The following is a 7067-nucleotide window of genomic DNA, read 5'->3' as shown; positions in this document are numbered from 1 at the left end:
CTTGTCTCTCCCTACCAAAGTTTTCCTTAATTAATAATTCACAATTTCCTCAACAAAAATAATAATTTTTTAAAATAAATATAGAAACAAAAACATATATCCTATCTACAAAAACAAAATCACAATTCTAACTATAATGTACATATATTTATAACTTTCTTTTTTGTTTATCAAATGTATTTATAGGTTATGACATATAAATAATAAGTAACCTCTATTATCTATCTATGATAACAAAGCCTTGCAATATTACACAGAATTTAAAACATAAACATAAAACATTGGTTTTCTCATACTGATTAATTCATGTAATATTTTATTTTGCTTTAATATTTTTTCTCAGTTAATAATGTAACAGTATAGAATTATAACAAATTCCTCATTCATATCTTAAACATATTATGTTAATCTCTCATATCTTAAAATGTTAATCTTCTAGTTTGGTTTGATTCAATGAGTTGATTTCGAAGTGACAACTTATAAATCAAAATAAATTGCTTGACATAGTAAACAGAATTATCATTCCATTTTTTTATCAACAATCCTAAGAAATGACAGATTCCCTCCAATTTTTCAGGTTAATTGATCATGATTTTCTCAACTTTTAATTTATGATATTTTAAAGATTCCAATTACAACGGTGATTTCAAAATCTTCATTTAGTAGTATAGAATCTGTTTTCTCCTTTTTAACCTACAAACTTTTATTTGTATTTGTAATTCGTTATAGTTATGATCAAGCTATATCTTATCATATGATAAATTAATATTGATTTAAAAAAAAAATTGCAGTGAACTAATTTTTGTAATTAACTTTTTCTTATTGTAAATTACATATGAAATAAGTTGAAGAGATATAATTGTTTTCCAAAACAAACAAGTTAAGTGGAGAGTATAATATCTATTTTGTGCAATTTGTAGTTTCTCTAAACACAATTAGATATTTTCTCTAATTGAGTGCTACCTTTTACCATATTTTTGAAATAAAATTATAGTATGTGATCGAACCTTTTATCAACTATCTTGGTGGTTGTGTTTTTGGTTATGTTTTGTCAACCTTGGATGAGTTTTTAGTATATTATTATTTAAAATTTTATATTTTTATGAACAATTTTGTGCCTTTTATTAATGGATCTTTGTGGAGTTTTTTTTTGAACCTTTAATAATGTTTTTTTTTTGTAAATTCTAAATATGATCATAATATATTCATGAACACAGTTTGAGAGTTGCGACTTATATGACTAATATATTCATGAACACAGTACCTTTAAACCTCTTCTTCTTTCTTATAAAAATTATTACAAAAATATTTAAAGGTTTAAGCGCATGTGTGACCACTCGCGTCGTCCTTGTGCTAAAAATCTTTTTCTTCTTTTCTTAAATAAAATTTCAAAAATACGTTTAAAGGTTGAACACTCGTGTGATCGCCCGCATCGTCCTAGTGTTCAATACTTTTCTTTCCTATTTACGTAATATTAAACGAGGGTATGAGTGCTCGTGCGATCGTCCGCATCAGCCTAGCACTCAATACTCTCAAGTCTTCCTAAATAAGTAAATAACGGTATGAGTGCTCGTGTGATCGTCCGCATCGTCCTAGTGCTTAATATCGTTATTTCTCTTTTTTTAAAAATAATTAAACATATTTAAATACCATTCTAAAGGTATGAGTACTCGTGTGACCGTTCGCGTTGGCCTAGTACTCATTACCTTCTTTTTCTCGAAAATGTAAAAAAAAAACAAATATATAAAATCTTCAAAAGCTAAAAACATCAACACTTTCAAACAAACAAACAGTCTTTCAACCAGAACTACGTAACCCTGATTTCTCATTTTGAATGAGAATACGTAGGAGCAAGGTCAATCCTTGTCGGGCCCAAAAAACTAAAAAATATATATTTTGTTTCTTTAATTTTTTTTTATTTTAGGGGATAGTTAAACATTTAGCAAACCACATTAAATTCGCATATTTAATTAAAGGTACTGCCTTAAGGCAGGCGTTGTAGGGTGCTAATACCTTCCCTACACGTAACCGACTCCCGAACCCGAAATTCAGTTTTCGCAGACCTTGCCTTATCATTTTATGGTTTTTCCGTAGTTTTCCAGAATAAACTATGGTGGCGACTCCAAATCTCTTTTCAAAACCCGTTTCTTTTTGGATCGTTGTCCTGTCGCGATTCCGGTTGTGACATTTTTGAAATAAAATTCCAGTATGTGATCGAACTTTTTATCAACTATCTTGGTGGTTGTGTTTTTGGTTATGTTTTGTCAACCTTGGATGAGTTTTTAGTATATTATTATTTAAAATTTTATATTTTTATGAATAATTTTGTGCCTTTTAATGGATCTTTGTGGAGTTTTTTTTATGAACCTTTTTTTTTGTAAATTCTAAATATGATCATAATATATTCATGAACACAGTTTGAGAGTTGAGACTTAGATGACTAATATAGAATTTTGCAGATTTTTTTTTGTCCAAAAATATTTTTATTAAAATTTTAATTTTAAAAAGAACAAATAATCTAGTGTATGAAAAAAAAATTCATATTTAGACTCTCATCTATATAGTGAATAACTGTTATGTTGTCCTAAGTATTTTTATACAATTTTTTGTGAAGTCTCAAATTAATTGACAATCCTAACTGTTCTGCTTAAAAGCTTTTGAGATGCAACAGTGTAAATATGATACAAGTTATGGATTTTTTATAACTAGACTTTTTTTGATAAACATTTGTTATAAAATAAATTTAATGATCTAAAATTAATTTACGAATTTTTTTAAAAATTTATATATATATATATATATATATATATATATATTATAAATACTACTCTGAAGATAAAATAAATATAGTATATAAATATAAATTACACAGTGTTATAAAATTCAGTACCATTTTGTTGGTTTCTCTCGGCAAGATTGAATTATATAATGGGCCTACGAGGAAGCATATGATATTCTCAGCTTAAGACCCAACCAACTACACTTCAGGTAATTAACTTAAGGTTTTCTTAGTATTGAGGCTTTACTTTCACTTATATAATAATTCTAAAACAAATTTAACGGCACAATTAACCCAAAACAATAAAAACCAGCTAAACGTATAATATATAAGAAAAATTTACAACTTTTTTTAAAGGTTAGGAATTAGAAGCGATATTAGACATTATTTTATAACTCGATAACCATGAAATTCAAATCTCCATCATTACACCATAACAAAATTCTAACATTATTTTTTACAATTTGTTCCCATTATTTCTTTTATATTTACTCAGAAAAAACAATACAACAATTTGAAAAAATATATAATCGATATTCTCGTTCATGTTTAAATTATTTATAATTCTTACTATGATTTTACTATTATTTCTTTCTCATTTACGGCAAGTGTGTAAAAAGTTTAGGAACAGAATAATTATATAGTTAAAAGAAATAGAAAAAGAAAACCACTTTACACTGTTGTCTAATCATAAACTTATGACAATTTTATAGAATTTTACCATAATCATTTTAAAAACCAGACAAACAGTGATTTTTATCCTTTGAGTAAAGAAAAGTTACTTTAGCAATATAATAAATTCTAAATATAATAATTAATCTCACCAACAATGTATAGTCATTAGTCATAATTAATTTCTTCAATATCTAAATAAGCATATAAATTGGCAGAATAGCATTATAAGAACTCATAATTAAAATAGGAAATGAAAAAGAGAGTAAAAAATACACAGTAAATAATGATATAATTTTAATGAAGGAATACCTAACATAAATAAGTTTAGCTTTTTTAAAATATTTTTTGGTGAGAACATAAATAAATCATATTACTAAGAAATGAAAGAAACAATAATAAAGCCATCGCTGGATTATAAGGTCAGGCTCCAAAAATTCTAGTGTCTAAAGCGTGATGAAATAAAAACATTCAAAATTCTGTCTGAACTAGGAAATATTAGGTTACTGAAGTGCATATATGATCAAACCCTACTTTTTAAGTTCGTTTCTTTCATCATTTGACAAGGAATTACGTATTGTCCCGTTTATATTTCACTGACCCATTATACATTGAAGTACTCAAAAAGCAAAGGTTCGTTCAGTCACAAACTTCGTATTTGATAAGATCGAAAGCGACAAAGTGGACCTGATATTGACTATCTTTTCAGAGTTTGATGTTAATGGTTAGAAATGATTAACCACAAAAAAATTAAACTTTTGAACACGAAAATTGAAGCCCACAAATTCGCTATGATTAGAACAGTAAATTTCTCAATTGATACAAAAGTAAAACCCAAAGCAATAGAACAACTATCAATGTGCATTTGAGAACAATGGTTGTAGGATAAGAAGGGAGAAAATGTCACCGTTCTCCAAAATCATGACCACAGAAACAGATGAATCCATAGGAACCAGGTATTACAAAGAAAGCCATAAATTCAAAGTGATGGACAGAAGAAAAAGAAAAACCAGGATTTCGATTATTGATGGATATTCACAAGCCACTCAAAATTATCCAAATACAGAATGATGACACCTACCTATTATCATAAGCATTAAACAACTAAAGATCCATTTTCGAAGAAACAACAAGAGTTAGCATAGTTGAAAATACAAAAGAAAGGAAGATGCAAAAGAAACCATCAGAATGCATGACGTAGGACAACACATCAACTTCTAGTTAACCTACATTAACTTTTTCTTTTGGTAATCATACAACACGGTATTAAGCATGTCTGTCATGATAATTAACCACTAATCTGACAATTAAATATCCTTATTAAAACTGTGATGTAGCATAATACTTCTAATAAAAAATTCAAAAGACATGATTGTGGTTTTAAGTTGGAACACAAGCTGCCGTCGCTGCAATATTAAAGTTGTAGTTGTGGCAACTATTTTCGTAACCAAGATGGAGACTGCATTTATTCACAACTTTTCACAGTATTAAAGTTTAGAAAATGTCTGCCAGTAAAACCTTTAAAAAGAATAAAACAATGCCTTAAATGAACATATTAAAAAAAAAAGAACATCCACAACATTTATTATGTTCATGAATAAAGATCAGAAATGACAATATATTATCCACACACAAAACTAGAGGACAGAATAGACTACTTATCATATCTTTGAAGGTAGGACCACTGCATAAATGCTCGCTTCTTATCAAAGCAGTAGGATCTTGCCTCACAATATTTGCATGAATTACAGATGAAAATTAAACTTCTTTCAACCAACTTTTGCATATCCTTCTTTAGTAGACATATCTAGGGGAAAATAATCCCCAAGAAATCTAAGAAATAAACCATTTATTAAAGCACAGTTTCTTTGAAGTGTAAAAGATATATACGTAGCATGAATAATAGATAAACTCACAATATAATTAAAGAGCACCCGCTCAATTTACAAGAAATTATTAGTTATAATTATTTTATTTACTTTTACAACAATTACATTAAAAAATCATTAACACGAGTTTTGATAGATTCTTAGTGTAAAATTGTTCCACGCCCCTGGAAAATAAAGACAGACATATAAAAGCACATAAGTGAGAAGCTGAAATTTGCTTGGGAAGTGATCAGAATGGCAGGACTGCCACACAAATATAGATAGTTTGAGGACAGAGCATAGAAACGAATGCAATGTTTTGCTGAATTAATAAATTGATTAAATTAGCCATTAGTTATGGCTTCCCTTGCTTCAGATTCAACGGAGGAACAACCATAATCACTTCGTCAAAAGAACCGCATTAGATGAAACAATTAGCAAAATCTGCAAAACATATTAGAACAAATGCCAATGGCTAGAAACCAAAAATAACAGACCCATGCAACCAACCCCAACTAACAATAGCAGACTCACAATATAATAGAAGAAATCATAATTCATAGACCCCACATTCTCACTCATTTAATTTCCCAACGTTCGGACATTCCCTTGCAAAATGCCCTTCTTCCCCACAGTTATAACACCCTCCTCCACCACCGCCGCCGCCTCCTCCTCCACCGCGTCTCCGTATCCTACCATCACCACCTGCACCACCACCACCACCACCCTGTCCGTGGTAACAATCCCTAGCCAAGTGACCTATTCTTCCACAATTATAACACTCAGGTCCTCCTCCTCCACCGCCGTAACCTCCTGCCCCTCTCCGGCCGATCCCTCCACCACGGCCTTCCCCTCCGCCGTAGCGTCCTCTTCCTCTCCCGCTCCCACCGCGAAAACCTCCTGGACGGCGAGATCTAACGGCGGAGGTGACGTCGACGGCCATGGCACGGCCGTCGTCGCCGTAATCGAGTAGGAACTCGACAGACTGGCCCTCGGTCAAGGAGCGGTAGCCGTCGGATCGGATGGAAGTGAAGTGAACGAAGAGATCTTCGGAGCCGTCCTGGGGAGTTATGAATCCGAAGCCCTTCTGCGCGTTGAACCACTTAACGGTGCCCGTGGATCTCCGAGTTTCGGCCATGGGTCCTGAAGAGTTGGAACGGAAGAACGGAATAGAAGGTTCTAGAAGAACCTAGAAGTTTCCCTTTTGGGGCTTGGGAAAGCTTAGGACGCTGAATTGGAGGGAAGAGCGAGGTGCGGCGATTGTGATTCGTCCATTCCCACGGAGGCGCTGATGTGGTATTGTATGTATGGATTTTGTGTCAGTGGAAAGAAAATAAAAGCGATATATTAATATAGTTAGGTGGGACCCATCCTCATCCTACTTGCTATAATTTCACACTCTCTTTTATCCTCGCCATCCACTTCCCATGCTTTATCCCAACACATTATTCATACCCCACCAATATCTTCACTATGACGGTTTCTTTTTGGAGAATATAAGGTTCGCGAAATTTATCAGATCGTAATAGAATAATTATTTATTCTTTCAAAATAATATTCTCACGTTCAATTATTTTCTGGGCAATTTTTTTAAATGATTATAAATATAAAATTGGTAAATCGCATTTGTAAAGACAATTTCATTTTAAAGCTTATTTATAAGAATAGTTACAGGTAATCATTGTAAATAAGACTCTTATTTATGTAATTAATTTTCCTGATGTGTTTATGTACTTGCATACCAGTTT

General features: G+C 31.2%; 1 pseudogene; it reads right to left on the bottom strand.

Moving 5' to 3' along the window:
- Window positions 1-5619: 5619 nt before the first annotated feature.
- LOC124836502 (cold shock protein 2 pseudogene) lies at window positions 5620-6656 on the bottom strand (annotated as a pseudogene).
- Window positions 6657-7067: the final 411 nt, after the last annotated feature.

This window comes from Vigna umbellata, chromosome 2 (assembly GCF_029865625.1).
Source record: "Vigna umbellata cultivar VRB3 chromosome 2, Vumbellata_1.0, whole genome shotgun sequence".
Taxonomy (NCBI): domain Eukaryota; kingdom Viridiplantae; phylum Streptophyta; class Magnoliopsida; order Fabales; family Fabaceae; genus Vigna; species Vigna umbellata.
Note: the sequence above shows the minus strand (reverse complement) of the source record. Positions and strands in the feature narration are given on the sequence as shown.